We start from the raw sequence: 15,556 nt of genomic DNA on the forward strand, positions 1-15,556 counted from the left end.
TTTGGACCCCATGTGGTTTTGCAAGTTCACACACTTAGAAAATAGGTAGAGGTCTGAAATTTCAATCATACAGTAGATGCATTTCCACTCATTTAGATATAATCTGAAAAAGCAAATCCAGAAATCACATTGTATAATTAAAAAAAATATTTTATTTGTAATTAACTGGGGTTCATAAATATTTGTACCCTTGAGAATCAGCAATTATTATGACACTCAAAGAGTTAGGGCTACCTTAAAAAAAGTCCACCTTTACCCTATGAATAACCACCCACCCACCACCAGTACGAGCTCAACGTTATTACCTGTGCACCCCACAGTCAGTCATAATCCAACTGCTACCATGGGCAAGACCAGAGAGCTTTCGAAAGACACCAGAGAAAAAATTGTTGAGCTCCACAAAGCTAGAAAAGGCTATGGGACAATTAGAAAGCAGCTTGCTGAGAATAAATTAATAGTTGCAGCAATTGTTAGAAAATGGAAAAGGGTAAACATGACTGATAATCTATCTCAGACTGGGGCTCCATCTAAAATCTCTCCTCGTGGGGCATCACTAATGATGAGAAAAGTGAGGGCTCAGCCTAAAACTACACGGCAGGAGCTGGTCAATGACCTGAAGAGAGCTGGATGCACAGTTTCAAAGGCTACTGTCAGTAGAAGACTGCAGAGGTGCAATGGTTTAAAATCATGCATTGCTCGGAAGGTTCCCCTGTTGAAGCCAGTACATGTAAAGGCCTGTCTGAAGTATGCCAGGGACATTCTGAATGATGCAGAGGGGTCATCGGAGAAAATCATGTGGTCAGATGAGACCAAAGTAGAACTTTTTGGTCCAAACTTTATTCGTCGTGTGTGGGGGAAAAGCATTAGTGCAATTCCAAGAACACCATCCTCACTGTGAAGAATGGAGTGGAAACCTCATGCTTTGGGGCTGATTTTCGGCAAAGGGGACAGGACGACTGTGCTTTATAAAGCAGAGGATGAATGGTGAAATGTACCGTCAGATTTTGAGCCACAACCTCCTTCCCTCAGTCAGAGACTTGAAGATGAGTCATGGCTGGATCTCCCAACATGACAATGATCCGAACCACACAGTCAAGCTGACCAAGGAGTGGCTGCGTAAAAAGCAAATCAAGGTTCCGGAGTTGCCTAGCCAGTCTCCAGACCTGAATCCAATAGAAAATTTTTGGATGGCGCTGAAACTTTGTGTTTCTCAACAGCAGCCCCGAAACCTCACAGATCTAAAGAAGATTTGTGCGAAGGAATGGGCCAAAATCCCTGTTTCTATATGTGGAAAAACTGGTGAAGAACTACAGACAACGTCTGACCTCTGTAATTGCATGTAAAGGCTTCTGCAATTAATATTAGCACTGATTTTCTCAGGTGTACAACTATTTATGAACCCCAGTAAATTACAAATAAATTATTGAAAAATCATACAAAGTGAGTGAGATATTTTTTTTAGATTATGTCTCGATAGTGGAAATGCTTCTATGATTGAAATTTCAGACCTCTACTTATTTTCTAAGTGGGTGAACTTGCAAAATCACAAGGGGTGCAAATACTTCTGCTCCTCACTGTATTTATTTATTTTAAATTATGCATTATACAGGAACTACATGGTAAAATAATCATACATAGAAATATTTAGATATCATTTGAAATTACATTGTATCATCCTAAGATTAATGTTTGTCACTTTCACCATTTGCCTGATTGTGCAAGCTACCTTCTTGAAATAACATTGTTTTCATGTCATGCAGTCTTGGTAACAATATTATTGGCAAATTTTTGTTCTGCATGTCGCCAATAAACTGAGAATAGGAGTAACCCCTACTTCTGCTGAGTTTGTTCATTGAGCTGAGTAACATAAAGGTGGGTTTGCATCAAACAATGCATGGAATAGAGATATGACGTCATATAGACTGGTAATGATGCTGGTTCGTGCATCACAGCACCTCATAGCAAAGCACAGGTAGAGTAATTGCCCCTTAATCACGAGGGTTACATTTCGGACAACCTCCACAATAAATACAATTTTTATATATAGAAATACCCAATCTGAATCCAGCTAATTTTCAAGCTAAACTAAATTTATCTTATAAAATTTGCACCAATAATCGTGATTAAAGATCCATCCATTCTTTTTCAACTATGTTTTTCCTGCTCACAGTCACAGGGTGCTGGAGCTTATCCCAACTGACAAAAGGTTAACCGTGGACTGGTCGCCAGTCAGTCACAAAGCAAATACAAAGATGGAAAACAAGTTTCCTGAGCGAAACATGGGCAACGCCATCTTTGATAATTTCTGCTCCAAACTTCTGGTTTAGACAGAACAATATGAAGTGTGGTTGAAGTAAGTAGTGTGTTGACGAAGTTAAAACTGCAAAATCAAACCAGAGGAATCCACGGAATCTCCAAAAATGGATTCTGCACAAAGATGAGACCCCGAGACATTCTTTGCTGTGCGTGAACTCCTGGAAGCGCCTATATATGGTTGAAAGTGTAATGTTTGAATGAAAATCAGTGGAGAGAGTTGAAAGTTCGTGTTGCCCAACGACAGCCCCATAACATCACTTCTCTAGAGGAGATCTGCATGGAGGAATGGGCCAAAACACCAACAACAGTGTGTGAAAATCTTGTGAAGAGTTACAGAAAACATTTGGCCTCCGTTATTGCCAACGAAGGGTACATAACAAAGTATTGAGATGAACTTTTGGTATTGACCAAATACTTATTTTCTGCCATGATTTGCAAATAAATTATTTAAAAATCAAACAATGTGATTTTCTGTTTTTTTCCCACATTCTGTCTCTCATGGTTGAGGTTTACGCATGTTGACAATTACAGGCCTCTCTAATCTTTTCAAGTAGGAGAACTTGCACATTTGCCGAATGCAGAAAAGCTGACACAGATTTTGTTGTGACAAGGAAATACTACAAGGTATGTACATACTGTATAAGCGAAAAGAGTATGTCATTCTTTTTTACTGCAGATATTGACCGTAATAAAACATTTGGACAACATGACTCCATTTCTTGTTTTATTTAAAAATGATTGGTGCATGTGCAAAACAGGTCACAATTCATAAAATTATTAGAAAAATATTAATGAAGGTGGAGCATAAGAACTTTTCCATCATCAAAGTACAACGCACTTTGTCTCGATATATGTCCATCGACATACAGAAAGTGTTGTTGTGAGGCACATCAATTTGTCTTCTCTTGCCTCACAGTGTTTTCCACCTGTAAACCAACCAACCAACCAACCAACCAACCAACCAACAAACAAACAAACAAAAAAACCTGTAAAACTTGCATTTATGCGTTTACACAATTTTGCCATGCTACACGTACTGATTAGCAACAGGCTAGCAGCAGATAGCATGTGTTGCAGCCACAGCAGTACAGTAGTTGTAATGAATAATATTAAAAATCATCATAAATACAATCATCATCGTAAAAACAATATCAAAGTTTCCTGTGCAAGATTTTAGCTTTAGTATTTTTTTGAGCAGCGGACACATGAAAATGCAGGGATAGGAAGAACATACCTTGCATAACGCCAGCAGCAACATGGCTACATAAACACCCGGTCTATGTGGTGGCACGGGCTTGGTTCCACATCTGCCTTCATGAACATGTTGTCCTCCCATGTCGTGATGATGGCAGTTTGATGCGGTATTTCCAAATTGTTTTTTTTTTGTTGAGGGATTTTGATGAGTAATGTTACCCCAGCTCCACTGTTGTCATGGATGGAGAAAGTGTAAAACGGAAGTCGCGAGCAGAAATGTGGGAGTAAAGTGGAAGTAACTTGGAAACTTGCCTGAAATATTTTTTATTGTCTTGTTCTTCTTTAGTCCAAGTTTGACCCCAGATGCTTCTCGCACCGTGTCAAAATGAGATATGATGCCCCCTGAAGGTGAAGTGTGTATTTTATCAATTGTATTTAGGGAATAAATGTTTATGAATAAACTCTCTTCTATGAAATCTTGACCTCAGGGTTGTCATTTTAACGCTGATTTTTAGTGCTCTTTTGTAAGCAAACACGTTACACAGTATTGAGAAAACTACTTATAATAAGCCCCTCATTTTCTGTTTTTCACTATATTACAAAGATCAAATGCAAAATGCAGTAGTCTAGGCAGCAAGATGGTAGCGCCGATTCAACATCAGTTTTCTAAATGAGGTTCAGAGGTCTTTTTTTTTGGGGGGGGGGAATGGTTGCGTCTAGCTTCTAAAAGGCTGCTTTGGTCATTTTCTCATAGTTTACCATTATGAACTTCCTCAAATTTGACATAGCTAAAAAAAAACTTCAATTAAGCACTGTCAAAAAACGTTTTAATTTTATTTATTTTATTTTTTGACGCAAAACTTTGGTATTGGTAAAAAAAAAAAAAAAAAACTGTTTTATAACTCCATTTCTAGACAGTAAAAACATTTAAAGTATATGCCTACAGTCAATGAAAAGCAGCAAAGAATAATCACAAAACTGTACTCCGCTTCATGTTTTGAGGCCTTGCTGTAAGAAGGCTTGCTCAACATGTATTTTGGTACATTTTTTTAGATTTAAAATCACTGGAAATAAATCCAATTTCATGTTGTTTGTAAAAGTTCCAATACAAAAATATTTTTGAAATTATTTCCATGACCCCAGTTTTCATGTATTCTCCCATTGTTTTCCTGCTCACGCTGGACTGGTCCTGTTCAAAGTTATGAACTATTTAGCCTAAAAGCCTAACATGTATCTATTCGCAATGTAAGAGAAAGCTGGCACACCTGTACCGGTTTACATGTTTATGGCAACACACGGCACCTTGTAGGTAAGTGTTATTTTCATTATTATGTAAATATCCGCAAGTCCATTTTTCTATTGCTTGTCCTCATTAGGGTCATGGGTGAGTTGGAGCCTATCCCGGCTGTTATTGTGCAAGAGGCCAATCACAGGGCACATGTGGGCAAACAAACATTCACACTCAAATTCATTATTCAAAACTTTTAACAAGTCAGATTGTTCAGTAAACGTAACATATTTTCGGTATGTAGATGGATTATGGAGAAACGGTATGCAAACTTTGCACTGGAAGGCTGAGCTCAAACTCATCACCAGACGTTAATTTTAAGGGTGGGGGGTGGGGGGTGGAGTATGAAAGTGGCAGGAAAGTGAGCTAGTGAATTAAACAGTCCCTCTCCATTAGCACAGGGGCGAAAAACTTAAACAATATACAGTATTGAAATCAATGAAGGAAACCTTGTAGAATGTCAGTTTTTGATATTTCCCCCCACTCCCTGACATACAACGTGGTTTTATCAGAGGTGGGTAGAGTAGCCAAAAATCTTACTTACATATCAGTAGCGTTACTTCAAAATATTATTATATTATTATTATAATATTACTCGAGTAAAAGTAGTCATCCAAAAAATGTACTCAAGTACAAGTAAAAAAGTGTCAAGTGAAAAGAATACTCAAGTAATGAGTAACATTTTGAGTAACTGCTTATTTTTGTTTGATTTCTTTTTAAAAAAGTGATATTTTTTCCTCTCAGCACAAACTTATGTATATGAACTGTTGTTATAATGATACTGTACAATAACCAATTACATAACCACATTAAGCCAAAGGGGGGGGGGGGGGGGGGGGCGTCATTAAATTCCGGCAAGAGAGAGAGAAAAAACAAGTAATGAAGCATTATTCGTTCTAAGAGCATGAATGCCCTGCCCTCTAGTGGAGAAAATAGTTCCTAGTTTGAATAGTGAATACTGTGGTCCCTAATACTTACTATTATGTAATTAAAAGGATCATATCTCTGGTTTTCCGTGGTGAATCGGTGCCAAATAAAAACTGGGAGAGAGTTTTATACCTCTCGATTCATGTTGAGGGCAGCGCTCTATGTCAAATACTTTATTTGTTACGGTGCTTTGAAGACGCCATGTGATTGAACAGGCTGGCGTGATCATAGAACGGCAAGCTTGCGTCTGATTGGTGTAATGGAGTGATGTGATTATTGTTGCGACGTCTTTTTGGTGAAATTAGTAGTTCTACTCTTGGCAATCGCATCGCTAGAAAAAAAATCTAAAATGTATAATGAAGAGGAAAAATGTAACAACTCTTCTATAGCTCAAAGTAGCGGCGTAAGAGTAGCATTTTTTCAGCCCGGAAAAAATATGAAAAAATATATTTAGAAGCATGGGCTTAGGTTTGGTCGCAACATTGGTGGGGATGATATAACAGCATAACCTGTATGTAAAGTTTTTGCTGGGGACGGGACCTTAATAAGAAAAAACAGATTGGGTGAACCGGGGTCAGGTCTACATGTCTCAAGAATATAAACTTTAATTAATTGATAGGCTAAATGATCAATGCAAAATAAAATTGTATTGACTTATACTAGCTTTCATGTGTATTGGTTAAGGTGATACACCGTTTGATTAAAACGGTTGTTTTATTAGCACATTTAAAGTGCAATATTTGAGCATAACTTATATTAACAGTATAAACAAAAATATAAACTTAATACTTAAAAAACTTAAAAACTTAATAATCGCTTAACTATCCCGGAATGCAAAAAATAGACATTTGCCTTAAGACCACTCAACATTGTTTGTCTAAATAAATAAACATACCTGAAAAAAAAACTTTTTTGTATGGGAATGACAAAAATAATTAAAAATGGAGCCTTCCTTCAGGTAAAACAGTACTGCTTTTGTCCACAAGCACAGCCAAACTCTCAAAAAATGAAAGCCCCTTTGTGCTGCTTTAAGACCACATAAATAAAATAAAAGTGAAAATTGGGGAGAAGGGGGTAAACCTCGGTTCACGTCATTTCTCACAGCTTAATTAAAGTGAACAGTAAAAAACATAAAGGAGGACACCTCTCTAAGCAGCTTCCTACTCGAGTTTTGCAGGTTAGCAAATTCACACAGTTTAATGTTATGCTAACTCTGATGCAAGTTGGATTTTCAGTAGCCAAATTGGTGGTGTGTTCCCCACCTCCACAAAATTGATGTCTTTTTACATTACTCACAGTGGTTGCTGCTGCTACTGGCCGAAAATACACTTCTAACGTCCCTCCTCTTCGAAGGGGGTGGAGAAGGAGGCATGTCATGGACATGTAATTCTGTCGGGGCTGTTTGGGTGTGCGCATGTGTGTGTGGGAGGGTTGAGGGGTCAAGTCATCAGCCAATCAAATGTGCATTTGAGGGAAAAAATGGACCGTCACATTCAGCATGTCAAAAGGGGAAAATGTAAGCTGAACATAATGATAATAACTCACTAAATAAAGGTAGGGTAATTTTATATGGGAAGATAATCAAAATGAACGTATTGGCCCGAATATAAGACGGTGTTTTTTTGCATTGAAATAACACTGAAAAAGAGGGGGTCGTCTTATATTAGCGGTCTAGACATTATACCCATTCACGACGCTAGATGGCGCCAGATATCATTGAAGCGATGTTCTGTCATTACAGATCTCAGCTACTCTTTTTAGTTTAACCAGTTTGCGTTATTTTATTGCAATGTTTTTCTTATTCAGATTTGTTTCAAGACTACAGTTACAGTTAGACTTCACTTTGATGGTTATTGCAGTTATTGCAATTTTGTTGTTTTATCACAATAGATTGGTTTATCTACATTTCAAAAACCAGAAGCCATTCATTTACGAATGTGATTGCACTTTAGTTTACATATTTAAATGTTCAGATATTAAGAAAATAACATGCTTTTTCTCTCAAATATATTCTTATAATCATTTGTTTGGGATGTACTGTAATTATTTTCTGTGTAAAAATTAATTTGATGTTCAGAGTCTTATTTTCAAACGTGAGTCATGAAAAAGAGGGGGTCGTCTTATAATCAGGGCCGTCTCATATTCGGGCCAATGCAGTACCTATATAACTTAAGTCATTATATAATGCAAATAAGGTCGCTTAAAAGTGTGTGGGGATAATTTGAGCATCCTGAAAATTTGGTAGTGTTATGTCCCTACCGTCCCTATGCAAACCTACGCCCTTGCTTAGAAGTACATTTTTCTCAATAAGTTACTCAAGTAAATGTAAGGCAGTACATGTAAGTTACTAAGGCGTTACTGCCCACCTCTGGGTTTTATGCAGCGCGTGAGTGTGTGTGTGTGTGTGTAGGGGGGGGGGCACGCCCACGCAGACGGATCGGCCTAAAATCCATATCCCAAACAAGAACGGATCTAACCTGGTATTCTATGACACCTTCACTGGCAATAGAGCACCCAACAATGACCCTACATTTTAGAAAAGAGGTTCTACAGTAATTTGTCATATCTTATCTTACATTGATAAGGAAAAATTGACGACTATTTGCCTTTCTAGCCACTAGACAAAACAAAAGCAACCGTTTTATTTTGAAGGGAATAACCGGATACGGGGTAAACTACAATCGTTTATTTGACAAGGTTCCACTTGGTCCGACTCCCCCCTGGTTCGGAGCTGGAATCAGTTGGTCGTTTTTAAAGCAATTTTTCGGCGAGCTCAGTCCACTGACACTGACACTTCAGTGAGTCGACACATTGCGGAGTGACTTGTCTTGGCCACACAGAGCCGCGACAACTTTGCTCTAAGGTGAGTGTTGTTGTTTTATTATTTTCAATGTACATTATTGTTCATGATTACATGGACACCACGCAGGGAGGAAGGTTCGGCTAAAGTCCGGCAGGATCAAACATTTTCTGCTCAAGCAACAAGTGGAAGGCCCGGCGAAACTGCGAGTTTAATCAGATTACACTTGAACGTCAATATTCCTGCAAGAGATCACCAGTGTGATCTGAGTCTCCTTCAGATTTCATAGTAATAATAATTCATGGTGCGTTTACCGTACTCTGAGCAGAGCTCAGTGAGTACTAGGTGTGCGCTGCTTTATTAGAATTTTAAACGTTCTTTTTCTGGACACGTTTATCCTTGAGCGTAATAACAATTTTGTATCTGTAAAAACATTTGGGGAGGAGTGTGGGGTCATCCTGGATAAATTTCAACAAGCACTTATCACTGTGTGTAAACAACAGTCTGCTATTACTCAAGCACACAAGAGAGATAAAAAAAATATATATTTTTTGTTCTCATAGATGGACATTTAGTGGTGCTACGTTTAAACTAATTGTTCTTTTGTTAGTTGTCTTAATGGTTTATTTATTTAAGTGATTGACTGGTCTATGAATGTGTTGAAGACAATGCACTTACTCTCCTAATGGTTTGTTTTATGCAGATCTGTGGCAAATGTGTGCAATGTTATGGCTTGCAAATATTGTGTCATTAATTCTAACTGTTTGGCAAGATTAAAAAGATGCATCTTATTCGGGACTCAAATCTGATACAAATGTTCATATTATGTCTTCATTTCCTAAGCTTTCATTTGCTTAATTAATGATTATCACCCTTTCTAGAGTTAGCCACGTGCAGAGTATATACTGTATTTCATTAATGCCATCAATTTTAAAGCATTTATTTCCAATAACCAGACCTCAAAATATTATCACGTTAATCGCTTGTAATCAAAAAGTGTCTTAGTTATCACTATGAAGTATTCCACTGGTTTCTATTATGACTAGGACACTTGCGAACCTTACAGTTCAGACTATATGGTTTTTGCACTTTGAACAAACCGTGACGTGACAAGATTTTTTTTTTAATGTTTGTTCAGTTAGCACACACTGTTTATTCATTAGCTGCGATAAGTAACTTTTGACCAAGTTTATTTTTTAACAATTGCATATTTACTGCTGAGTATTTAACACAAGACATTTCAAGTATACATTTCCTAGGAAGTGAACTGCAGTCAGACTACAATGTAAATGTTTTTTGTTCTCAATGGGGGAAAAAAGGCATGATTTGATGATTTTTATTGCACGGCATACAATTCCTAATTGCATCCTCCTTTTAAATACATGTTCGGAATGATAGCAAATCAAGGGCGTAGGTTTGCAAGCAACGGTAGGGACATAACCCTACCAACTTTTCAGGATGCTCAAATTGTCCCCACCAAATTTTAAGCAACCTTATGTATAGGTCATTTAGATTGTCTTCCTATATGTTGTAAGGATAGGATTGACCCTACCATTATTATTTGAATTACATTACTTTCATTATGTTCAGACTTACATTAACCCCTTTTCACTCGCTGAATGTGCCAGTCCATTTTTTCCCCCTCAGACGCATGTTTGATTAGCTGTTTTGCCCCCCCCCCCCCCCCCCCACACACACACACACGTATTCACAGCCCGACACAAATACAACATGCCACCTCCTCTGCCCCCTTGGAAGACGAGGGATATAAGAAGTTTTTTTCAGCAGCAGCCACTGTAAGAAATGTAAAAAGACGTCAATGTTGTGGAAGTAGGGAACACACCACTAATTTTGCTACTGCTACAGTGCCTCAATTCAATTTTACTCAGTTAGATTTCTTGAAATACAGTAAGAAAAACAGCTGGCTGATAATAAGCCTAACAGACTTATTTTAAGCAAAAGGTTTATGTATTTAATCTTTAAAAAAAACCTGTTTGTCAGAAATGTTATTAATTCAAGAATAGATATAGTTCAAAACATTATTTGAAAGCAAATTTTTCTTGATTTAGGTGAAAAATGACCAACTTTTAGATGTACAGTATAGGCTCAATACGAACAAATAGAAATATTTACTTAAAGTAAGTGGAAGAATCTGACGCATTCATCTGTTAACTAGCCTTTGGCACTTAAAACAAGACGAAGAAAATTGTTTGACTAGATTTAACAAATATTATCAGATTAAGACTTTATAAATTTGCAGTGGATAAGTTAAGTATAGGTAAGTATAAGTCAATACAGATTTATTTTGCATTAATCATTTAGCCCAGGGGTCGGCAACCCAAAATGTTGAAAGAGCCATGTTAGGCCAAAATAAGAAAAAACAAATATGTCTGGAGCCACAAAAAAAAATATAAGCATCATATAAGCATTATAATGAAGGCAACCAATGTTGTATGTTTCGATGTTAGATATATTAGCCTACTATCAAAATGACTAAGTTGGCTTTAAATACATAATGAGCCTTCATGATTAAATGTTTATTTTCCTTGCAGTGCATTTTTTAGAGAATGACGCACTACGTTACTACTTGTTGTTGTCCGATACTGGCGCAAGTTTAACTTCATTACAATATTAATGAATTATGTTTAATTGCTTTGATAAGATTAAAGAAATGCAATAAAGAAATCCAAATTTTGATGTCATTTGTATTTTGAAAATTCGAAATAAACAACAACAAAATAGAACAAATATAGTGCAACTAAACGCAGCCTGCATTTATGAAAAAATAAAACAGCACCCTTTTGAAAAGGTAAAGTATATAATCGGAGTTCACGTACCTGCATAGAAGCGATGGTTGTTCAATATCGATCACATCACTCGACTCATCACAGAGTATGCTGCCGCTGAATTAATATCCTTGATTTGCTGATTGGTGAAGTTGCCTGCCATTTTTATGGCCCTTTCTTCACTGATTTTCTGTATTATCTCGATTTTGCTTTTGAAATCTTCAAATAGGTGTTCTGATGTGTTGATGAATGACTCCTTCATTTACCAGTCACCATCTATGAATGGTTTCCCACGCTTTATTTTTCCGGTGTTGCTACAAAACTTGCAGCAGTAGTGGAGTTTGGAGATGCAATCCACTTTTTAAATCTGTTTTTGCACTCCTCTTATTTTGTCCACAAGTAATGCAGTCGCACTTACTGGGCACTCGGCAGCAAAAGTAGTATGCCTTCCCTGCGAACGTCTTTCCACATTACTCCTGTTGTGATCTGACAAGTTCTCGCTACAGAGCAAACATCCTTCCGCATTGGCAATGAATGCAATTGATTCTGCCCAAGAAACGCTGAATCCTCTGTTCTCCTCAGTTTTTTTCTTTTCCTCTTTGGAATCTATGTCCATCATATATTGTTTACAACAGCTGCCCTGCTGATAGAAACGTGCGTCGCAGACCACGACACAACTCTTCGTTGACAGAAAGGTTGAAATGTAATAATTATTGTACACATTGTTACAGCATTGGAATATGTTAAGATTGTGTGTGTCATGTTGTCCTCCTATAAAAACCATGTTAAAACAAAAAATATATTTCCCTCCCTCATGTTTTTCCATTTTCAAACATTTTTGAAACGCTCCTGGGAGCCACTAGGGCAGCGCTAAAGAGCCGCATGCTGCCGACCCCTGATTTAGCCTATCAATTAATTAGGTTCATATTGGTGAGAAATAGCACTGACCCCCGTTCACCCAATCTGGTTGGTCTTATTAATGTCCCGTCCCCAGCAAAAAGTGTACATGCAGGTTATGCTGTTATATCTTCCCTACCAATACTGAGACCAAACCTATGCCCTTGTAGAAAATAGTGCAGTGAATCAAAGTCATGCTTTTACTTTACTTTCTCTAAGTTCTCAAAAGGGCAGTTTTTCTCTTTATTAAAATTCTCACTATTGACTCCCACTGGCATGGTCTAACACACACTCCTTAACTGAAGAAGGTGCAGCTTCATGATCCACAGCCGTTCCATATCCGCAATATTAAGAGAGCGGGAGGGTTTTTTTTCCCTTAAGGGGGAGGAATGGATGGGAAATGGCAATGGCCTTGAGCTTTTCTGTTCAAAGCATGGAAGTGTCTTTAATGGCTGGGAAAAGTGTGTCATTCATTACTTTGTTTTATTTGGCTCTGACCTTTTGTGCACATGGTGGGAGTGTGAGCGTATGCAAAATATTTGCAAATGTAATTAATGTAGCATACAGGTGTTGAAGCTTGGTTTATCGTGTTGCAAATGTAATACAAACCCTTTTGCATGAGCATTGTTTGGATATGAGTGTGTATTGAGCACTATGCATGGTGTGCAGTGATCGAGGAAACTTTACATTTTACTCGCCACTTTAGGAATTCAATATTTTCCATTGTCCGCTTATAACAAACATAAAAGTCTCACTTAAACAGGCACGTTTACACATAGACACACAATGCATGTATGACAAGAAGGGAGACAGCTTTAAAGTCAAGGTCAAAGCTTCCAATGAAGGCGGGTAATTCCTCCACATCAGCATTTACCCCTCCAATGCCAATTTAAGAAGCACAGTCCCATCCGCTATTGTATTTTCTCATTTTGTTGTTCTGCTAGCATGACTCATCTGATTTACTAGTCATTTTGTTAGAAACAGACTTAACTTTATTGAAAACTTAATGGGACATGGTAGTTTCATTTTTGTATACTTATTGTTTAGAAGTGGGAACCTCTTGGTACCTCACGATACGATACGATTTGCGGTATAAAGCTTACGATAATGATGATGTGACGATATGGCGATACAACGATTATCAATATATTGGTCAGAAAATCATTCTAGGATATTCTACAAACAACTAATGAACAGTAAAAACAAGCTTCTGCTGTGAATTGGAATGAGTTTATCACTAGTAGACGTCCAATCCGTTTGAAGTGGGAGGGATGGCAGCGAATGAACATTCCTCCCACTTCAAACGGATTGGACGTCTATAGCCGTCAGTGGCAGCCAATGCCAGGCAATGAGATAATTTTGTATTAAAAGCATGCATTTAAAGTCATTTACCTGTTGATTTTCAGTTACAGTAATTTCCCGAATACAAGGCGCACCCGTGTATAATGCGCACCCCAAATTTACTTGTAAAATCTAGGGAAAATTATTGTACCCGTTTATAACGCGCACCCTAATTTTAGCACCAATACATAGAAGAATACAAGAAAACAGAGCTGGTGTACAGATACAGAAATGTCATTTTAATGACTGGTGAAACACAGCACAAGCATAACATTACCATAAACTGACAATATTTACGGTAATAATTAGTGATGCACGATAATACATTTTTCAACCGATATCGATAACCGATCATTTCCTGCCCCTTCCACCCGATAACCGATAATGTCACTCCGATAATTCTATTCAAATATGTGTGTAAAATTTTTAAGTATACAAAGATCAAATGTTACTGTGCAAAAATGTAATTTAGTGCTATTTTTTTCCACATCAAATGTGAACAAGTAGTAAATTCCAACAACTAAACAATGGCAATGACGTTGTGTAATGGTAATCTTTTGGCAACAATTACTTAGAGCGTAAACACCCAAGTTGCACACAAATGCCTTTAAAAGTAAGCTATTCCTAACATATATCACATTACTACACTGCAAAAACACCTCCTTAAAACTAGCAGAATTGGACAAAACTGTTGATTGTGCACATTTGGAGGCTAAATCAAGTATATAATTATCGGATTGCATTATCGGTTGAATTTCGTTTTATCTGGATTATCTGTGTGACGTCATAATTGCTGTTATCGGCCGATAATTATCGGTGACCGATATTATCGTGCATCTCTAGTAATAATATGATTTGACAACTTCTCCAACTTAACAGAATCTAGGAGAAAACAAAACGGATGTGACTTTTCTTTTAAAGGCTGCTGTATAACTTGCTCGTTTCATGAATAAATGATGAATAAATGTTTCTTCCATGGAGTGATACGGTAAAATGAAAGTGAGAACATAAGTCGGAAATCCGAGAGAGCTCATCGCTGTCGACACGACAGTAAAAATATGAACTATTGTTATTTGGGTTTGAGTGTCCCAAGGGACAGATATAGTTGACGGACACACACGGGAAGTCTGTGTTGTTACGTTTGTTATGGTCCGAGTTGCGGAGCTGCTATAAACGTTGACTCAAATGAGTTCAAGAAACTAAATTATGTGCTTTTTGAAGAGTGAAAAAAGCAGAATTTAACACAGACGAAATCATTCGGCCAATCAGAGTGAAGTATTACCGAAACAAAATGGTGACGTCACGTACCGTAATAGTCGGCAACGGATCGCCGCATACGTTTCTTCAACACAACGTGGCCGTGTCAATAAAAAAAAAAATCGGTTTATATATATATATATATATTTCTGTCTCCATCCATGTACCCGTTTATAACGCACACCATGATTTTACAAGTTGATTTTGGGGGGAAAAAAGTGTGCGTTATATTCGGGAAATTACGGTACTTCCTGTTGATTTTGGGGTATTTTATGGGCCATTTCCTGTTTATTTTGAGTTACAGAACAGGAAGTGACCTGGGAATCACCCAAATGACTAGGCAGTGACTCAAACTCAAAATGACCGGTAAATGCCCTATAAATGAACTGCAAGTGACCTGTAAATGCCCTGAAAATCGGACAGAATGACTGTGACTCCTCTGGTTTCGAAAAAATGAACATTCCCAGTTTAAATGGATTGGGTGTCGTGCACCGTCAATGCAGCCTTAGAGTTAACTGAGACACTATTATGGTGGAAGATTTTGGTAGCAACTTGTTGGTTCCTTTTTATTATTATTTTTTAGACATTGACACCTTTTTAAAACGATAACTGGATTCTTGGCAGGAGCATATCGATAACCTTTTGAGATACAAAGTATCACGATATATCACCATTTTGATATTTTGTCACACCCCTATTATTGTTTGTGCGCAGTATAGTCAATCAAAGTGTAAATAGTAGTTCTTAATT

At 37.5% G+C, this 15,556-nt stretch overlaps 1 protein-coding gene and 1 long non-coding RNA gene across 3 annotated transcripts in view; one reads left to right on the forward strand and one right to left on the reverse strand.

Annotated features, from left to right (window-relative positions):
* Window positions 1-3,172: 3,172 nt before the first annotated feature.
* On the reverse strand, window positions 3,173-5,875 carry LOC130907354 (uncharacterized). Its single transcript, XR_009061451.1, has 3 exons — window positions 5,777-5,875; window positions 3,551-3,912; window positions 3,173-3,242 (listed from the first exon to the last, which is right to left on the reverse strand). It is a non-coding gene; the product is annotated as an uncharacterized LOC130907354 (long non-coding RNA).
* A 2,540-nt stretch (window positions 5,876-8,415) lies between these two features.
* Window positions 8,416-15,556, forward strand: part of esr2a (estrogen receptor 2a) — a 49,422-nt gene continuing 42,281 nt past the window's right edge. Inside the window, exon 1 of one of the 2 annotated variants that reach the window (XM_057823197.1) lies at window positions 8,416-8,588. The gene's annotated coding sequence lies outside the window, so the exon portion shown is untranslated. The remainder of the gene's footprint in view (window positions 8,589-15,556) is intronic. The other variant, XM_057823196.1, reaches the window with a different exon arrangement.

This window comes from Corythoichthys intestinalis, chromosome 19, assembly GCF_030265065.1.
Source record: "Corythoichthys intestinalis isolate RoL2023-P3 chromosome 19, ASM3026506v1, whole genome shotgun sequence".
NCBI lineage: Eukaryota > Metazoa > Chordata > Actinopteri > Syngnathiformes > Syngnathidae > Corythoichthys > Corythoichthys intestinalis.